We start from the raw sequence: 20,738 nt of genomic DNA, 5'->3' as shown, positions 1-20,738 counted from the left end.
TTTCAACCTCTGTCTTCCAACCACAGCATCCGTTACCTGCACCGTGCGATTTGCAAAAGCACCGTACCCAGAAAGGCCCCCCCGACACACAGGATGCTCCTGATCGCCTTTCCCCCGCCCAAGAAGAACAGCCTGCTGAGGCGTGCACACCTGTATGTCTGTGCTTCGGGCTGGGGGCTGCAGAGCCCTCTTGTCCCCACGCTGCACCCGTGAGTCAGGACACACCAAAACTGCGCAAGAAGTCCTAGCAGTGTCAGCGGCGCTCTGTGTGAGTACTAAAGTTCTGATCTCTTGCACCGAGATGTAATGGATTACTACACCCAGCACCTGAAGCATTTATTGTGGAGAGCAGTAAGTCAGCACCCACCCAGCTCCATCTTGGACTCTCCTACTCATATGCTGAGAAAATTTTAAACTCTGCCTGACAGACTGAAATGAGGACAAAAAGCTCATTTCAGTAGAAACTGAAAATGTTATTTCCATTAAATGAAAAATTCAATAATTTACCTGCTAGCCTTCACCTCTGCTTTAGTTAGCCTCCAGAAATGGAGATAAAGGACAGTAACTTACTTTTTACAGCAAGCTCCTTCAAGAAAAAAGGATTCACTCACCCAGATAGCTATGCTGGATTGTATTCTATTGTCATTTTACTCTTTATTAGATCACAGCTTCAGAGAAAACAGACTCATCCTGCAGGGAATTAGATTTCCCAGGCTTTACTTGTATAGAAATATTCCTTCTTAGTTTCCAGAAAAATCTACCGTTCATCTTCGTATCTGTCTCTTCCCATAACAATTCACATAACAAGAGGGAGTCCTGGATGCCTGTAACAGAAGCCCATATCTGAGGTAGAGGATATGACTGTGAAATTTGATAAAGACACAACAGCTGAAACATTGAAAGCAATAAACTAGAAGATTGCTAAAGGCTGCTAATTAAAGCCTGGCTGTTAATAATTACAGTATCTAATACTTTGTATTTGTATATAGCCTGTATCTTAGCCTAGATAACTTCTTTTTAAAGTAAACAAACATTTAAAATGTGTTTGATAATAAACAGTAAAAAGCCACAAAGCTTGCATACATGCTGGCATTAAAAAGATGTGCTTCTTTGTATTAAATCACTTGCATCCTAATAAAACAATCTAAAGAGTAATTAAAGCCTAAAACATTTCTAAGAGCCACTGTGCTGCAATGAGGCCAGTGCCCAGTCAAATCTTAGTCTACAAGCTATGGGAGCTTCCAGCAGAATGCTCCATACCAATGTGCCTGGATTTTGCAATACTTTCACTGCAGTTTCAAAACACGTTGACCTTCAGCGCATGCTTTCAAGCTCATCTGTTTGCTCCGGAGTTGAGAGGGACCGAGGCAGCTGGGTAAATAGGAGGGCAGCAGAAGGTCTCTAAATGCTGAGGTAACCATCTCAGATCTGCCTGGCATTGTCATGCCATAGGGTGGGCTCGTTGCTACCGTCAAAGCATACATTAACTGATAGACTTTTCATACAGAGGAGTGGCATTTTGTATTTATACATGGCTAAAGTGGACAGATTTGAATAAGAAGCCTTTTGCAAATGAAATATCACCAGCCCAAATATACACCACTCTCAAAAAACGCTGCTACTGCAACAACAACAAAAGAGAAAGCATCGATCTAAACACTTAATAAAGCTCCATAATCGTTAACGTAGCACTTGTCAGACAAGCCCACGGCTGTTGTCAGACGAGTTGCACCTGGCTCCTGCACAGTTTCAGAAAACATCCCCAGCCTCCCTGGCACCCAGCGCCGCCTGGGCCCCGATCCCAGCCCCATGGCGGCGTGAGGAGGCCCGGGGAAAATGGCCGCTCACCTCACAGCGCCAGCGGGCGGCAGCACCTACACGGCAACCGGCCGGCTACCTTCGGGGCGGTGAGCAATCACTGCCGCTGCCGAGTGGCTGGCTTAATTAAAACGTGCCAAGGTTCATTATGAAGTTCCCTCCTTCTCTACGATTCTATCCTCTTGCTGCGGTTCCAGCAGGAAACGCGTAAGATGCGTAATCGTGCATGCTGATTAACTGAAAGCTTCAATATTTTTTTCCTCCACTAAGAAAACTAACCTCGCAATGAACAGGAACCAACACACAACACCAGTAATCTGGGTAACACCACCAAAGGCATGTTTTCAGTTACAAGGCAACATCTCACAAGAAAAAACAGACACACCTCCACAACAGGTATTTTAATTGCATGGAAGCGATCCTGTTGCTATTTACCTTGCAAACAAAATACACAACTCAATACTACTCCATAAGAGATGGAGAGAGACCTTCTGAGACAGCAGGCTCCAGATAAGCTAGAGCAACAAACAAATTTCTAGTATTTCTATTGCTTCAGTAGATTCAGCAGCCATTATTTAAAATTTAATGGTGTTAGTGAAATACATAAATACATACATAGCATATATAGTTTCAGTATATGTACGTAAAAAGCACAAAATGAAGCATTTCCTTGTTCAAATTCCAGGAAACGCTTATATGCATACACATGTATACACATACACTTTTAATTTAGAACAAGCCTGAAACAGACATGAAATGTGTGTCATTTATATACATTTCTAGGCATTTGTAATCCTTTAATCACTAGCAAGTTTAAGAGGAACCTTTTCTTTGCACTGTAAACCTGCCCTGGCCTTTCTATAAGTATCTGAATTGCTGAATCTAAAACTAACTTATTTTCAAATGTGATTAAAGCTATTTTCTTATATATGCAATACAAATTAATTGCAACACACTAAAAATCAAGCAATTATATCAAAAACTTAATTTGTAAGCTACTTACCTGAACATATGCTGTAGTCACTGCTAGGCACCCTACTGATAAGTTCAGCAAAACAAAAAAGCCCAAGGACCAAGCTCCCTCACTCACACATGGCATGGTTATCCCCCCTCTGTCTTAGCTATCGATCCTCTTCTCAAACGCCATTTTGAATAATTCCCCTAATTCTTATTCAAGCCTTCCCAGTCAAAAGAGGCTACTCCAGATCTTAAGGAAAATCATCAAAACAGAAATGTGGCTTAGCCACAAGCATAAGCTGTGAGCCTTTCCAGATTTACCATTGGCTACAAGGCTAACAGACAGGGAAAATAATTAGTTAGGTGCAGACTTTTGATTTTGAAATCGTCAGAGTGCTAACAAAAATGTGTTCCATTTTGCAGCAAGGGAAGGATTCACCCATCAAAAGAGACTGGCTGTCAGAGATGAGAGTCCCAGCTGTTTTATGGTCCAGGCCTGCAAGCCAACAGACACGTAGCCCTTGCATGGACTTCAAAAAATTATTTAGTCTATCCCCCTGCATGGTACACTGAAAAAGGACTACCTAACCATCCCCAGCAGACCTAGGTGAATGCAGTGAGGTAAGACAGGAGTACAGAGCATAGACAAGTTGAGCGCAGCATGTTCTGGGCTTTATTGCACTCATTATTTGGAGGAACACTGTGAGAAGAAAGGAAGTGAGGTCTACCTGCTTTGGCTAGGCTTTGGACACTGTGTTTGGAGACCCAGCCCTCCACCTGACTGTACATCCTGAAGCAAGTAGGTTCAGTTCCCTAGGATCCCATGCTGAGATTGCACACTTTCATTCCAGGAATCCTAAAACCAGAGACTGCAAAGAGGCTAGAAACTTTTGGCACAAGAATTGCTTCTGCTTGTGACTGTGGGATCTTCTGTGAGAGACCTGCATCCCCCACCTTCTTCTCAACTACCAGTTCTGCAGGGATGCTAAATTAGCTTCTGCCTCTAAGCCTGCCTGCAAGCCTCCCCTTGCCTCCCTCATCTCTGCTCCACCAAACTGTGGAGATGACAATGTCCTTCTGTCCCACTGTTGGGTGCTCACAGATGACTTGTCTAGCCTTCAACACCATAAACAGTCTGAACAGAAGCTCAGCTGCCAAAAAGAGGTAGTTTGCTCTCTCCAGAAGGTTAGTTTCCCACAGGACTTCCCTGATCGTCTTCCGCTGAATAAGGATAAAGAACCATATTGTTTGACTCTTGATACTGCTCAGCAGATTAATCGCTGTTTGGTTAGCCCTTCTGTAATTCCTGCAGTAAAGCAGAAGTTTTGGGGACCTGGTGGCAATGGTGCCCTGGTGGCAATATCATCTCTCTGGCAAAATTTCCTGGTGAGAAGGAGTAGTTTCACCACAGCACCAGATATGAGTGATAAACCTTCAGGGGTCCTCTTTTTCCCTGAGCTCTGGGAAAGGTCACACTCATGCTATGAGATGTCAAAGGCTGACTGCACAGGGAATCCTCAAAGATAGCTGTTACAAGACAGTGGGATCCCTTGACTTTAGGCATTGGGCTTTCTCCTCCATGCCAGTTAGTTGAACAGAGTCACCTGTGAACAAGGCATCACTGGATGGCCAAAAGACCCCTGCAGCCATGGTGGAGAACAGATCCAGAGCTTCCAGAGTATCTGTGCATGGGGCAGAAGAGCACACAGGGAAGGAGACCCAGCTCATACAGAACGTACATTTCAGAGGAGAAAAACTGTTGCTAAAAGAGGAGGTCAGAACCATGATAAATGACACAGCTTTTAATTTTGAGAAAAAATAAAGGAAAGCACTTCAAGTTTCATCAGCCTCAGTGAAGCAATTCAGTGGGAATCTAATTTTATTTTTGAAGATGGACCTTTCAATTGTATGTGGTGGGAACTGTATACACATTGTTGTAATTATTATTAAAATAACATGGAATTTGTGAATGTTTCATTCCTAATTACTATCAAAACATAATTACTTCCATGCTGTAAAAGCTTAAGCTGGCACTGATTTAATTGTTTTCATTGTTTTCCAACCACATACAAAACAAGGAGCCATCCTCTATGATTACACTACACCAGTTTCACCAAATGTTTTGTAGACTATTTCTCCAAATCACGAACTCATTTAACATCCCCTGTTAATCATCTTCTGATTCCCCTAGTACACATTTCATAGTAATGAAACTGCCAAATGTTCCAGATATCACACATTGCTAATAGTTCTGACTTTTGAAGAGTTATTAGTAGTAGGGGGAAAAAAAAAAAAAAGACTCTTGCCTATTACACCTTAAAAAGAAATTTTCATCTTCTCCATTCTTGTTGCCATAGTTATAGTAGAAAACTAATCCACTGTCAACTCTACAGAATTACTGTTAACTAAGATAAGCCATAAATATGCGCTAAACTGAAAATTGGTTTAACTATTTACTTTGGAAAAGTAATCCATTTGATCTGATTCTCTAGCTGTAGCACACCAAGTCTGCACAGGGCCTTACAGGTCTCCAAATACCTCATTAAGACGACAGTTAACTAATTAACACTAGCAGCTGAAAGAGAAGGAGGGAAAGAACCAAAAATTCATGACAGACAGTAATGAGTTCCTCTTAAGTTTAGGTGTGGTAAAAACGATTTGGATGGAAGTTGGTATCTTTCATCCTTAAGTTTCTGATACACAAAGAAATGGAAATGTATGCGCAATGGAGCAGACACTGCTGGTCCAAATATTCTGCTTTTGAGCAAGGCATAGGTGTCGGTAACCATTTTTTACTATTCTTCCACAAATGCCAGAGAAATGTGACAATCTATGTGAAATAAATCGTTGAAGTTCAAATTCAGGAATCAAAAGGAATCAAAACGACAAAACTATTTGGGTGAACTACAGCTTTGTGTGTGGACAATGCAGACTATATTGGTTAAGAAGTATTTTTGAATATGTTTCTATAGCTATGTTTTTTTATCCATGTGTTTCTATGGATAAAAAACATGACTACAAAAATGTTAATCCACAAATCGCTGTACATGCTGGTACTGGCAGATGCATTATCTTCTTAAAGGAATTATCAGCAATGTGGGAAAAAAGGACACAGCTGTATAATTACACGATACTGAAGGACATATAGATAAAATCCTCACTGTGGTCTTTCCTATCTTACTCTCCACAAATCTAATAATGGCTAGCCCTACAGAAATTTGAGATTAGATTTTTAAATCTCCATGGGACTGTGCCATAGACCCTTTTGCATCCCCATCCAGTGGTTTTGAACCACATTTTCTAGAATTTGTGTATGGTAGAACAAGGAGGGGAGGATATGGAGGAAGCACAGGAACAGAGGGAAATGTTTCACTGCTAAGCCTCCTTTTTATCATGGGGCAATTTAAAAGACTGAGTATCAAGCAAAGATTTCATGGATTTCTTTGCCTGTTTGATGGCAGCTTGTTACAGCTACAAGGAAATCTTCAGTCAAAGAAAATATTTTATTTAGCTTGGTTAATATTAAGAAAGCAGTTAAATTTTAAAATATGTACTTTTTAAGAAGAAAACCACCTTGTCATAAGATCCAATAAACCGTAATTTTCTATTGGTTTCTATCTGCAGTATGTTGGACTTCCCTTGAAGTTTCTCATTGCAATTCCACAAAGAATTTCAAACAAATCTCTGTCTGTCACAAACAATAAATATGGCACTCTCTAAGTCTTTCCTTCTCAGGAGTGTCAAAAAAATTTTCAGGGGTGCCAATCCCTTTCTTCAGGGCATAGACACTAGAAGAAGGAAAGTCCAGTCTTTTTATTTTGACTTCCATCCAAACAAATGCCTGTCAATGACAATGATATGATAATGTAGAATTAAAAAACAGAAAGTTTTTGTCATACTTTACTGTACCATATGACAGCATCACAGAATTGTCTGCATCATATGAACTTGGAAATTTACTTTGCTTTTTCTAGTAATGATTTCAATTAATCTTTAAATATAATTTAATGTACAATTTTAACATTTTTTCAAATTAAAAACTACACCACATATTCATGAAAGCAGAATATCTGCTAAACTATGATAAATAGAGATTAAGTATGACAGTACAAGAGGAAACTATGACAATACAAGAGGATTTGGCAGTCTGAAAAATTTTCTGTCAGTTTAGAGGGATCTTCACAATGCTTGGCAGAATACAGGCTTGTAAAATCCCATCTGACCTCTTCCTTATGACAAGCATTATGGAAGATGAATGTGTTTTAGGATCGATCCTGTTTGCAATATTTTGTGCAGAAGCATCAGATGGAGTTATGTGTGACCTTGAAATCTTCATGATTCATTCTGCGCTGCAGGAGAATATTTAACCTTTCCATAATACTGGATATAAATGACCACATAATGGTGGACAGGGCCCTCCAGACCACACTGTGGGGAGGCCTCCACCAGGGCTGACTGCCCTTTCCCATGAAAGATGCTTTTAAGCTGAGTCACAAGCATATGTCTCCCAGATGAGCCATGGATCCTGCCGCATCATAGCCATGCCTGCGCCTGGCCATCAGCCCTGTAGAGTCACGTCCTGACGCTGACACGCAGCCCCGCCTCATCACTGTGGACCTACCTGGCCATGCTCAGCTTCTGGCTCACCTTCCACTGTGGAGAAGCCAGCCAGCCCTGGTCTGACACACTCATTAATTGAGAGAGTATGCCAAATTGACGAGTCACAAGGTTACTCAGGATGCCAAACTTTATTAATGGTAGGACACTTAATGGGTGGGAAGTCAGGGAAGGGGCTGCGTAACAAAATTTATAGCGGAGAATCACCATAGTCCTTGTTAACCCTAGAAGAGGCATTGCTATTTTTGTTGTTGTTGTCATAAAACTAGTAAGTAAGGCTGGAGAAGCAGCTGAGGCCTGGAACGTTGTACATCCAATCTCAGGATGATATTTCTTCTCAGATACACTGCTTCTGCCTCTGACATTCACAGCTTGCACCCTGAGAGGACCCACACAACTAAGACAGTCACAGCACTGCCTTTGTCCCTGTCCTGACAATGACCACAGCTAAAGGCTTGAAGAATGTCTGTTTCAAGAAACCCTGCTTAATAGGTCTATGAAAAATATCATTTTGCGGTTTTTGAGTTTTGTTTTTGTGTGTGTGTGTTTTACAGATAAATATCCTAAAGGGCTATCAACTGTGACATAAAAGAGGCTACAGAGCATAATTGCTCACTGACCCTGAACTGAACTTTGCAATGGTATCACTAAATGTGCTTTCTGAAGATAGAATTTCATCTTTAACAAAATTTCTAATTTACATTTTATAAATTTTTCAGCTTCCTATTAAAAACTGATAACAAGTAATAACTAAAGCCTATTTACATCCCTTAAAAACATTGTAAAGAACATACATAGAATGTTAATGTAATATACATCACCAAACTAGTTTGAGAGTTTGAAAGCAACTGTACATCTCAAAAAAATCAAACAGGTTTTTTTATTAGGTGACTATGATCCCTTTTCATCTATATTAAGATTTACCTGATGTCTCAAGTGAACAAAGAGAACTGAAGGGATAACACATGGTACTATTAATACACAAGCTGTTCATATAGCTTGACTTTAGATGTTTCTTCTTGTGTTTTTTTTTTGTTTGTTTGTTGTTTTTTGTTGTTGTTGTTTTCCCTCCTCACTTTATTCTCTGATCCTGTTAGCCAGTCAACTTTTGCACTTGTTAGGGTGTGGAAAAGATTATATGCATAAACCAATTAGAAGATTGGAAGTGCTTTCTTTCTATAAGCTGGAAAACTAGTTTACTAGTGGTGAATGAGCTAATTGAGTACTAGCAAGGTGGCAAGCTTTTTATATACCACCAGAGACAACCAGAATCGTCAGGCAGAGAATTTAATCTATTACATAAGCATTATGCAAGGACATTAACTGGTTTCTTCCTGCAGCAATGCCAAATTTAATTCAGATATGCTCTAGGTTCCATTCTGTCACATCCTTTGTTAGCAGTTAATATGCAAGGCATAACTGACACATGTTATATTTTAAGTTCTTATGCCAAGGAAAGCATATTTATGAAGCAGCTGTCAAGGTACTAAGAGTTAACATTGTAGTTCAACTACAATTTGCATGAGGTTTAAAAAAAGACTATGAATACCGGACTTCCTCTACTAAATCTTTATTAGTGTATTTACTCAAACGTTGCAAAAAGCAATAAATACTGTTCTAGAAATTACTGAACCTCAAAAGATTGAGCAACTTAGTTTAGATTGGAGCTTACTGTCAAAGATTAGCTGATGTATCAAGCTCCCACTTAGCTCCTGCCTGAAATGAATCTTGCTGTGATACGTCACCAGTATATTAAAAAGTAGCTCTTGCACAAACGCTCCCCCTTGACCTTTCCTAAGCCCTGCTTATCCCTGGAGCATGTTCCTGATGACAAGGTTGAGCAGCTGAACAAATTATGCATCTGTTTTTCCATTTAAATGGAAAGGTTTTCAAAGAAAAAAATCAAATAGTAAGGCAACCTGCACTTGCAGAGTATGTTTTTCTGAAATATGTGGGATAAAATCCTAACTCTATCAGCGTCAAAGGCAGGGCTGCCTTGACAAAAAATAATAATAAAAATAGCAGGGACCATGGCAGATTGGCAGATTCCAAGAAAGGAGAGCAAACATCCTCCTAACTTTGTCGTGATATCAGTGAAAAAGATACATTTTCCACCATCTGTATATTGTCTTTGCAAAGTCCTAGTTCCTTTGGAGTTATTCTGAATAAATTGGGTAATCACACTTTCAGGGAGACCAAAACTCCCAGATGGGAGCAGGAATGGTAACTGGGCTTACTTTTGCCTTTCTTTCTTTCATCATGTGTGATTTTAATCCAAGAAATTTACCAATCAGGCTTCCAAATGAAAAATTAAAAACATTAATTGTTAATAGTGCACTGCTCAGAGTGAACATTAGAGTTGATTAATGGTGGAAAAATGCTCTTGTATTCATTCTAACTACAGGGACTTGTGCCTCTCATCTTCATTTGGTGTTATAAATTAGATCAAATAAGGATCTGAGATCCACGAAACTTTCTGGCAAAAGGGAATGGGAGAAAAAAAACAGGCAAACCAGAGCTCCAACTTAGCCCCAACAGCCAAACAATTTAAACAGTGCTAGAAGAAAAGCAAGGCTAAAAGCACAGAATGCTGAAAGGAAAGCACCACGGTGAGTCAAGGACAGAACAAGCAGTAACCAGGGGTATGCTGTTAAGCCAGACTCAGCAGTAGGCATCAGCCTGGTTCCTTAAAGAGTCTGGCCATTTTGGCTGAAGGCAGCAACAACAGAAATGGCCACATCAGCTAACCTCTTTCTTGAATGACAATCACGCTGGTTAAGCAAATCCTAGTGATTTCATCTGGTTTAGATCAACAGTAAGAAACAAAGGAATACCCTGGTGTATCTAATGGGATGTGCATGAGAGGGCATAATCCATTCCAGAAGCCTTACTTTTCAATAAAAAAGTAAGTGTCACGCCACACCGCAGTGTGATTTTTGAGAAGGCATAATCTTACTCACACAGCAAAATAAAGGTGAATCAGCAAATAGTTCCTGAGCAGCCCTGTACAGTCTAATCCTGCACTGTGATTAAGGGATGATGAAAAGAAGTATTCACACAAACAAGACAGCACACTGGGCCGAGGGATAAGCAATTATTAGAAAATTCCCAAATGATCTAGTACTCCAGAGATAGATAGGAACACGATTCTCCAAAGTCACTGTATAAAGAAACACCTTCTTCTGAAGATGCTCAGATACAAGAGGAAAAATATTATCGAATGTCTAGAAACAGCACCTCCCTTAATGAGCACAAACACAAAGGGATCCAGAAAGGAAGCTATAACATTTAACGAACAAAAGAAATAGAAGAACAAGATAATCCTCGTAGTATTACAGACAGTTACAGCTAAAGGTTTTGTTTAGCAAGTGACCTGCCATACCAGAAACACAGGTAAAAAAACAGTTACATTGCAGTCTGCTTGTGTAAGCACCCAACAGAAGCTCAAAATTTACATTGCATTTTACTTCAGTCATGAAGGGTGTTCTGTAAGAACTAACTATGTCACTTTGGAAAATATAACTTAAATGACAAATCAAAATTGATTATAGAGCTGTGAGAGAAGAATCTTTCCAAAGAAAAACAAAAGTGCCAACGCTACCAAGCCAAAGCAGATAATGAAAATCTGAGATTAGAAATCTGGATGTTCTACAGTTGGAAGACTACAATATATCCTAAAAGATTCATACATACTGTGGGTGCTTTAGCAGGATGTTGAACAATCAAAATGCTAAGCACTAGTACAAGGCGAGTATCAGCAGAGATTGCTTTTAAATCAGGATGAGGTTTCCAAAATTACTCTTACGTTTGTGGGCACTAGAGGAAGAATTAAAGCAACACCTTTTGTGCAATCATCATGAAGCAATGACTCTGTCCACTACTGCTAGAATAAAAACTACCCATGTGAACCAAACATATTAAGTTTCCTTAAGAGGGAAATTAAATTTTGTATGCAAGCATGGTAGTAGTCACAACAGTAAATTGTAACATTCAGGACTGTGTTGAAGCAAAGTTAGCTAGGCTTTCTGAAACAGCAAGCAATGCCTGCATATTATGCTACTTCTGAACTTATTAAACTTAGAAAAAAAAAAGTACAATTTGTGCTGATCTTTCACACTACAAACTTTGGGTATTGTCTAGCTGGACAGTAGCATATTCCTCACCAACGCTCTTAAAAGACAGCAGCACTGAGCACAAATAGAAAAAGCAGTTAAATTACACTCCGTGTTTCAGGCAGTTTCTGGTAGGCACTGAATTTCACAGAGACTGACCTCAGACTACCAGTCACTCTCCCACATTCAAAATCGTAGGCAACTCATGACATGAGAAAACCCATATTCACAGCAGATGAGGTTTCAGCTCTCAGTTATTTATTTGTCTAAAAAGAACCTCACCACAGCTGATAAACTCTCCACCTCCGACTGTAGACACTTTGCAAGAAATAGAGTAAGAAATAATTGTTTGTGGAAGACATGATATGCATTACTTACATTAACCTCACACAACAGGAAAATGCTTACAATTTAAAAAAAGAAAAGAAAAAAGAAAGTTGGGGGGGGGTGGGCGGGGACGAGGGTCAATGCAGTATTGAGCCAAGTCTTAAACAACTGAAAAAAAAGGCAGGACAAAGATAATGACAACAATAAAGGACTTTCAGAACCAGTTCTGAAAATACATGGGCCAATTCACTGGCCAAACTATAAACTGCAAGGAGGGACTTAAACACTGTCAGTGGCCTAGGCTAAACCAAGAACAGTAAGAAAGAATTAGGAAGTTTGATGACTTTGTTCTCAGAAGAGTCAGTGTAATGGAATTGTTACCAGCATTCTCTCAGGCCATGGCAAGAAGCGAAGATTGATTTTTTATCTATCTTGGCTATCACACTGAATTTTGATCATAATTAATATTTTAAGACTAAAAATAAACAAAAATTGAAAGGTGCAGCAATCAGGCTGTTCAACACTGTTGATAGTGCGGTATTAATAATGAGTGTCTTTTTTTTTTTTCTAGTCTTAGGTCTCAAGAGCACTAAGGTTTTGAGAGTGTTCTTTAATTTTCCTCTTAGACCTCTCATTTTACATATGCCACATCTAATCAACTTCTCTGAGTACATTCAGTAGATAAAGACAATGAAAGGCAACAGGATTATCTATAAATTCTCATATTCTCATTTTGCCCTGTTGCCTTTCTACCTAGGTACTGACTTCCTCACTCCTAAAAAGAGAAGGAAGATGGACATTTGAGGGAAAGACAGAAAAAAATACAAAGTAGCAGTAATGACTTTGTCATCCTTGATTAACAAGCAAATGAGAATTATCTATTAGAACAGGCATTGCTTTGAGGTATCCTCAGACAGATTTTCAGTTCCTCCCTCTCCCATGATTAGGTTGGTAGGCAACATCTTACCTGCCCACACATAACCACCAGCATGTCCTCCAGACCCACTCCTGGTAAGCAGATATCCTGCTAAAGAGAAATGGCCTCCCACATTCTTGTTGGTCTATCCACAATCCTGAAAAGTAGATGATTTTGATGGACAAAGTTTTATGCAGTCTAAAAGTTTTTGAAGGCCATTGGTTTTGTGTCAATCTTCAGCATTTCATTATTTTTTCATCAAAACAATAAATAAATAGGCATTAACCAGGAATGTGTAACATCAGCATGGATTTATGAAGGGGAAGTGATGCTTAACCAATCTGATACACTTCTACAGTGAGGTGACTAACTTGCAGGATGAGGGGAGAGCAGTTGATGCTGTTTACCTCGACTTTAGTGCAGCTCACCCTGTAAGATCCTCATAGACGAGATGACAAAGTAAAGATTACATAATTACACAGTGAGATGGACTGAAAATTGATGGAATGGCCAGGCGTGGAGGGTTGTGATCAGCAGTACTAAGTCCAATTGGAGGCAAGTCACTAGTGGTGTAACCCACGGGTTGATACCGGGGCTAATTCTGTTTAACATCTTCATTAATGACCTAGATGATGTGATAGAGTGCAGCCCAGCAAGCTCACAGATAAATCAAACTGGAAGGAGTGGCTGATACACTTCGTGGTTGTGCTGCCCTTCAGAGGGACCTTAACAAGGGGAAATGCAAAGCCCTGAACCTGGAGAGGAATAACCCCATACACCAGTATACACTGGGGGCCAACCAGGTGGAAAGTGGTTCTGCAGAGAAGACCCCTGGGGTCCAAGTGGTCAAGAAGCTGACCATCAACCAGCAATGCACTCTTGTGGCAAAGAAGGTCAGCTTCATACTGGGCTGCATTATGAGGAGCATTGTCCACAGGTCAAGAGAAGCAATCCTTCCCCTCCTCTCATCACTAGTGAGGTCACACCTGCAGTACTGTATCCAGTTCTGGGCTCCCCAGTACAAGGCAGACATCAATGTAATGCAGTGAGCCCAGCACAGGGCAACAAGGGTGATTAGGGGACTGGAGCATCTCTCGTATGAGGAGAGGCTGGGAGAGCTGGGACTGTTCAGCCTGGAGAAGATTCACGGGGATCTCATCAATGGATTTACAAATACCTGATGAGAGGGAACAAATATGAAGGATATCTTGATATCCATTAAGACTAGGAATAGATTTTGCAAGTGAAAGGCAGTACAATCCCTAGTACAAGGGAGATCAGTTGCCAGAACAGACACTTTTCAACCTGCATATTTGACGTACAAATGTAAATGAAAAAGTGAGCTTGATGAGTCAAAGAATGTTTATTCTTCAGATGTATTCAGATAAACCCTAGAGCTATTGTCCCTGCTTATATGAAAAAGAGATCAGTAAGGACACACTTTGTAGAGCTGTATTACAGTCCTCACAGTGGATGATTATATAAGTTGTATACTGCACTACTGCATTTTTAATAGGGAACAGACTGTCACCACCATCTTTTTAGGCAGCAGATTACAATCCCCAGGCAAGATACAATCTGCTGTTCCCACCAAGTTTCTGCAGGCATTGTGGAGCAATCCGACTTGGAAACTGCTGCCTAGTGCCTAGAGGAAGGTAATTCTTTCAGCTTGCTTTACAGGTCTGATAGGAACGGTGCTGAAACTTGGGAGGAGCCAGAACCCACTAATTTGCAGATGTGTTATCTTGCCAATTTGCTTTATGCTTATGCCTTGTCAGCAAGGCAGCAGGGTTTAAAATCATATCCAGCTTCTTTTCCAAGCCTTCCAGAACTGTGACTTTGATACTCTGGGTTTTGGCAAGACTGAAAAACAGACAAAATGCTTGACAAATGCTTGATATCTTAACTCCAAAATGTTATCTCTGCATAATCTAGAGTATGACTTTATAAAAGGCTAGCTGTTATATGTTATGCAACTCTCACCCAATACTTAACAGAATTTAAGGAAGTTGCAGGCAGTAAGGAGGTACAAACTAACCGAGGCTTACCTGTACAAGTAGGCTTTACAGCTAAGCAGCTGATGTACTACAAGCCCATACCCTAGATTCTCACTTAATAATTAAACAAATAATTGCTACCAGAATATTGCAATACCTGTCTGATCATTTGTCATCTGCTGTTTTACCAATGATGATGACAAAGTTATCCAACAACCATCATTAATTGAGGGTGTTTAGGAGTAGGTCAATTTCAAACAGTCAGAAGGGATTTCACAATTAATGTATTTAGAGATGTAAATGAATCCTGACACTTCAAAAATTCTAAATGATGCACATAGGAAAAGTTGCGTGCATGCACATTGTATGCACAGGCGATGAGGTGCTCTTTTTTTACATAAAAATAGAGCTGAAAAACTGAAGATTACATAAACGGATTAGAGAAACTGTAGATTCTTCTCCCATCTGCTTTGTTAGCAGATTCTACAGTGCCTTTATGTTACAGTAATAAATCAGAATGATTCTGTTTAGCCTAATTACCTTCTCTTGCAAGGACAAATCTTTGTTAACTTTCCCTACACAGGGCAGAACAGAGCAAAGCACCACTACAGCAAAGTATCAAGATAAGGGATGGATGATTTAATACAAGCTGTATAGTCTGGCAGGAACTTCCAGTGTCTGGAGCTCCATTTTTCACTTTCAGCGTGACACAGAACACACTGCCCTGGTTCTGAAACACCCATTTAACTTGTGTTATGGAGCGCCAATATCAGAACAAGCTGTCAACCACAGTTGTAAAACCACTGTATTTAAAAAGTCATGTAACATGAATTCCACTTTGACTTCAGAATTGCAAAATACAAGAAGTCTTATTTCCTCCTTACAAGGCAACAGAATAGTTTAGGTCATGACATTTCTCTACATACACAGCACATGCTAGAAGGAACTGTATGGAACCTAACTTAGGCACAAAGTGCTCTACAACAACATGCTATGCCACAATCCATAATATCGCCTGTTAAGAAATCTGTTATCATGGCAAAACACATGTTGTAAAATAGTGACCAAGAAGGTGACAAGAAACACGGAGAGACAGATTTTTTTTCATAATTACTTTCGCTTGAAAAGGTGCAAAGATATCATCAGAGAAATACTGATTACAGTACCAGTCATTCCCCCACGTTTTTTACTCTGAGTTCATTCATGTTTTAGTCCCGACCCAAAGGAAGAGGTAGTAAAGAAATCATGAAAAGGAAATCAACAGCTGCAACAGCCCCTAAGCCCACACAGCTGGGTGGTACGGAAGGGGCATAGTGGCACAAGCTAGACAGTGACAGCAAGATTTTAAATATGATATTTGGAAATATAATATCATTTTACTTTCTGATTTTTTTTTTACACTTAGCTTTTCTTCCAAACCAATTTCTGTAGATTCATTATTAAGAAACTCTGTGCGACACAGAATTTAAATCATAAGCCCTCTGGCCTTCCAAATACAGGTAAGATAAGATGCTGTCATGGAGTAATTCTTCACTGTATGTAACTGTCATTACATTTAGTGCTACATATGTAATGTGCAAAGGAATGTTTATGAGTTGAACAGAAACAGTTCATCAAAGGTAGAATTTAATTAGAAGTCGAGTTTTGAAGAGAATACAAATTCTCCTTGCCGTTACTAGATCACCAACTAAAAGGCATGTCTACTATGCAGGGAAGTGGTGGGATCTGGGGGCATTATAGCCCACTTAGCCACTCTAGTTTATCTGTAAACAGATCAAGAAAGTTAAATTATAACGCACAATGATCTCTCTACATATACTAAAGTTTATTTCTGACGGGGTGAATTAAACCTCTTGAGCATCTCTGCTGCCACAGCTGGAGCACTCCAGATCATGAACTGTTTTATTTCAAGCTAATTTAGGTACTATACACTACATTGCCTTCTGGCATAATTTATAAAGCAGATAATAATAACAGTCATACACCCTCAGCCTATGCACAGCACTTAGTGAAAATGTCAGCAGTTAGTTACTATAGAAACAGAAAGCAAACTCTTTCACATGTGAAAAATGTTCAAGTCACAGCCCACAGCAGTAAGGTTGTAATGTGGCTTACCTACAGGATACTTCAGTGGCGTGATTAAAATGGTGCAAATCACGCTCAGCATTAGCACAGGTTCATCTAACATAGAATCATACTCATGTCCAGGGTTGCCCCGACCCAGGTGCAGCACCTTGCACTTAGACTTGTTGAACCTCATTAGGTTCACATGGGCCCACTTCTCAAGCTTGGCCAGGTCCCTTTGGATGGCTTCCCTTCCTTGTGCACCATTCAGCTTGGTGTCACCTGCAAACTTGCTGACCAAAACATATCCTCACAGCAGAACCACTGCATTGCATTCCTTCAAAGTATCTGATGGATGTCAGTGTCACATGAACACTAATAATTTATCACAACTAAATATATGCCCAACATCCCTTCCTTTCCCTCGGTTGGTGACTGATTCAAACTAAGACCATATACTGGAGCTGAATGCCCTATGACAACACAGCACTTTAGGTCAGTTCTTTGCAAAAGGCAGCTACATCCTTGGCCGCTACACAAGGGAATGCCCGGAAAGGACTCCTGTTATGGTTCTATAGGACCTTTGCCGCTTTTTAATGTCTTCTTACATCATGTCCACTCTGTATCACCTGAGAAAGGATTTCACAGGCACTATCATAAAATATAGAGCTGTATTTACAGCTCTTTATAACATCTTGTGGTTTTGTACCTAATTTCCCTCAGCTGTTCTACTAATAAGGGAAGCGTGTATCTTGGAAACTCTGCCAAAGCATATTTCTTTAGAAAGAGCCCAAAGTAATTTATAGTGTATGCAAAATGTGTTGAATGTTTCTTATGCCAAGGCAAGATAGTTGTACTTAAAGGATGTGACAATTACTTAACTTCACAAGCATCAGTACAGGCCAACTGGATAGCAAAGACATTTTAAGTTTGTAGTATTTAACTCTCCAGGTATGAATGTAGTCAGCAGACCCAGATTTGAACATTTAAACTTAAACATAGCTAAATTTTACTACTAATAATTCCGCACATACCAAACAGGTCATCCAAATGAAAACTGTTATTACTCTTTGCTAATTATTAAGTTTCCAAGTGACCACAGTATTTCACCATAAAAAACAGTAATAATGAATTCTCTCAGGTTAAAATATGCTTTATATGTGGAAGTATATCAGAGTTTATTGTCATTTAGATTTTTTCTAAATTACACAGTAACTCCTTATATTTCATACACCGTTCTCTCTTTAGAGCTTTACAGAGCCTCTTCAGAAATAGTTTTGTGATTGTATTTGTTCTGTCTGTTGAAGACATTGTCCAGTTTTTAACAGATGGACTGAGATAATGTTGACAACATGACATCTGAAATTAGCAAAGAATTGTAAATCTGAACCACAAGATGAAAGAAATGGGAGTTGCAGATATAGGAAGTATGGATAAGCTGGGCAAATAATTAATAATTAAATAGAATAATAATGAAATTGTCCTCAGAGACCCAGACCATTTAGCTGTCAGTGGAACTTATGGTACTAACAGAGACATCACTACCAATTAAATTATCTGATCATTTTTGATTAATCAGACAGAGCATCACTGATCTACTGAAATAAAAAGTGAATAGTTCTTAAAATTGATATTAAAAAGTTATGCCTGCTATGCGGTATGCCTCCCACAGCAGTCTAAGTGTTTTCTGTAATAAGCAGGGAAATTCAGTTTAATTTAGTAGGGTAGCATGCCCTGAGGGGAGCGAAAGTATTTTCAACAAAGAGAAAACATCTGGAAAGACACTTATTTATAGAGGCATGTGAGAAACAGGCTCGTGCTCATGAAGTTAAAAAAGAATAACATTCTTTCCTGATGAATTAACAAAGTTACCATGTATCACGATTTAATTAATCTGAGTTTCAGGATTTCTTATTTATGTATTTGTTCTGTTTTCTTTTACTTCTGTATATCAATTTTGTCAGTGTTGTAACACAATTCAGGCTTGAGAAGCAGTCAGCTGCTTTTTAAATTTCCAGTACAAGTAAACTAAGCTTCATTAACAAGTAGACTTTCTTCGGTGTAGCACTTTTCAATAAAAGGTTACAAAGGTTATCGTTAGAATAATCTAGGCTGTCAGAGGAATGAAAATCAACAAATTTCTTTTTTTTTTTTTTATTTTCTTACGTAAGTATGATGGCTGAGATCCAGTTCTCCAATTCTGAAAGCTACTCTGAGTCAACAAAGCAGTAGACAGGAGAAGTTACAAACTACAAATATAAATTCTTATTGATGCTTTTGATGCCTCACAAGAAGGTTCTGGTTTGAAATTTTTTTCACCAAAATTACTTCAGAAAATGACTTGTGAAACCAGAATACTAATGAAATATGCTTTTTCCTTTGACCTTTTTGGACATCAAATATGCTGTCAGAATGCAACTGTCTGAGCAACTAGCAGGGTCATAAATGTTTGCAGAGAAAACATTTAGAATTGTAGGCAGGAAAATAAGAATTCAGTAAAAATAAGATTAATAATTCTTAGTCTGAAAAAACATTTATTTTCATATGTTTTTGGACTTTGGCTAAGGGATGTTTCTCAAGGAAACTGCAACCCTCATCCTGGTACATTTAAAACTCAAAAGCTGAACTCCAACTCAGTGCCTTGCACTGGTAGAGATGCTGGGCCTGAAAAGGGACATCTGTCCCCCATGACTGTATAGCAGAGAGTTACTAGATACTAACTCCCACTCATCTTCCAAGTTTAACAGAGAATTCTAACCGGCTCTTATGCAACCACTAGCTCTTTTAGTCACGTTTTTTCAGCCATATTTTAGTTATGCCACAGCATTGGTGAACACAAATCACTTGACAGGTAAATAAGGTACGGTTTGTTGGACAAGTACTATTTCTGCAAGACCACCTGATGTAGCTGGAAGAAAAGAGCACACAATTATTTGTTCAGCTTTGGAATGGAAACAGAAACTTCAGGATTTGAACAAATTGTTCCCAGTTTATCTTACTTTTTTATTCTATTTTATTTCATTTTATTATTTTTTAATTAGGCAATTTGAAAGAAAAAGGTAGTTCCCCTTTGGCAAGGCAGAGCCATTGTCATTAACAGGGCAAAGAATGACACAGACAGTACTGCTACTGACAATATAGCTGTTCCTGTGAAAGACTGTGATGATGTCAAAATGATTAAAGATCTTAAATAAATAAATAAATAAAGCATTTATATAACCAGGATGGAATTCAAATGTCATCAGGAAAAGAAAAAGACAGAAAGAGAAAAAGAAAGAGAAAAAGACAGAGAAAAAGAAAGAAAAAGAAAGAAAGAAAAGAAAAGAAAAATAAAAAGATTACTGATTCCAAAAAAAAATACCAAGAGAAATAATTTTCTTGGTAATTCCAGCTGAAAAAGTGACATAATAATACTAAATAACTGTACAAAAGTCAAGCCCTGAAACCACTCAGTAAATCATTCAACAGTTTGACAGATAGTATCAGGAAATATTTGTAAAAAGTTCCTCCACCCCAAGACACAAATCACTGCATTATGAGTCTGAAATAATAAAAGTCTGCTAGCTTTATTTGTTGTAAATGTGATTAAATTTCAAATTGTTCAAACTTTTTATACATTTTAACTTTACAACTTGTAATCTCCTTATTTTCTTACTTATTTTTCCCAGACTTCATTAGTTGACTGTGTACCCAACTAAAGGAACAAGCATGTGAAGAAAGGTGTGGCAGGAAGGGACATAAGTAATTCATGAGGTAATCTCTGATCCTCTACTCAATTAGCGTCAGAGTGATATTTCTATTAGAATACTATTTCAGAAAGCAGCATTCTTCATATGAAAAAATCTTGCTCTAACAATTTCCGTAAGTTTTAATGAGTTTTTGGAAGAGATGTCCATTGCAATGCGAAGAATTGAATCTCATGTAAAGATT

The 20,738-nt window shown here is 38.9% G+C and overlaps 1 protein-coding gene across 4 annotated transcripts in view; it reads right to left on the bottom strand.

Annotated features, from left to right (window-relative positions):
• The window catches only part of TRMT9B (tRNA methyltransferase 9B (putative)), a 118,392-nt gene that overhangs the window by 78,972 nt on the left and 18,682 nt on the right, over window positions 1–20,738 (bottom strand). Inside the window, exon 1 of one of the 4 annotated variants that reach the window (XM_066995929.1) lies at window positions 2,822–4,310. The exons of the other annotated variants lie outside the window; for them this stretch is intronic. The gene's annotated coding sequence lies outside the window, so the exon portion shown is untranslated. Of the gene's footprint in view, window positions 1–2,821; window positions 4,311–20,738 lie in introns of those variants that run through there. 4 annotated transcript variants of the gene reach the window in all.

Source organism: Anser cygnoides, chromosome 4, assembly GCF_040182565.1.
Source record: "Anser cygnoides isolate HZ-2024a breed goose chromosome 4, Taihu_goose_T2T_genome, whole genome shotgun sequence".
Lineage (NCBI taxonomy): Eukaryota > Metazoa > Chordata > Aves > Anseriformes > Anatidae > Anser > Anser cygnoides.
Note: the sequence above shows the minus strand (reverse complement) of the source record. Positions and strands in the feature narration are given on the sequence as shown.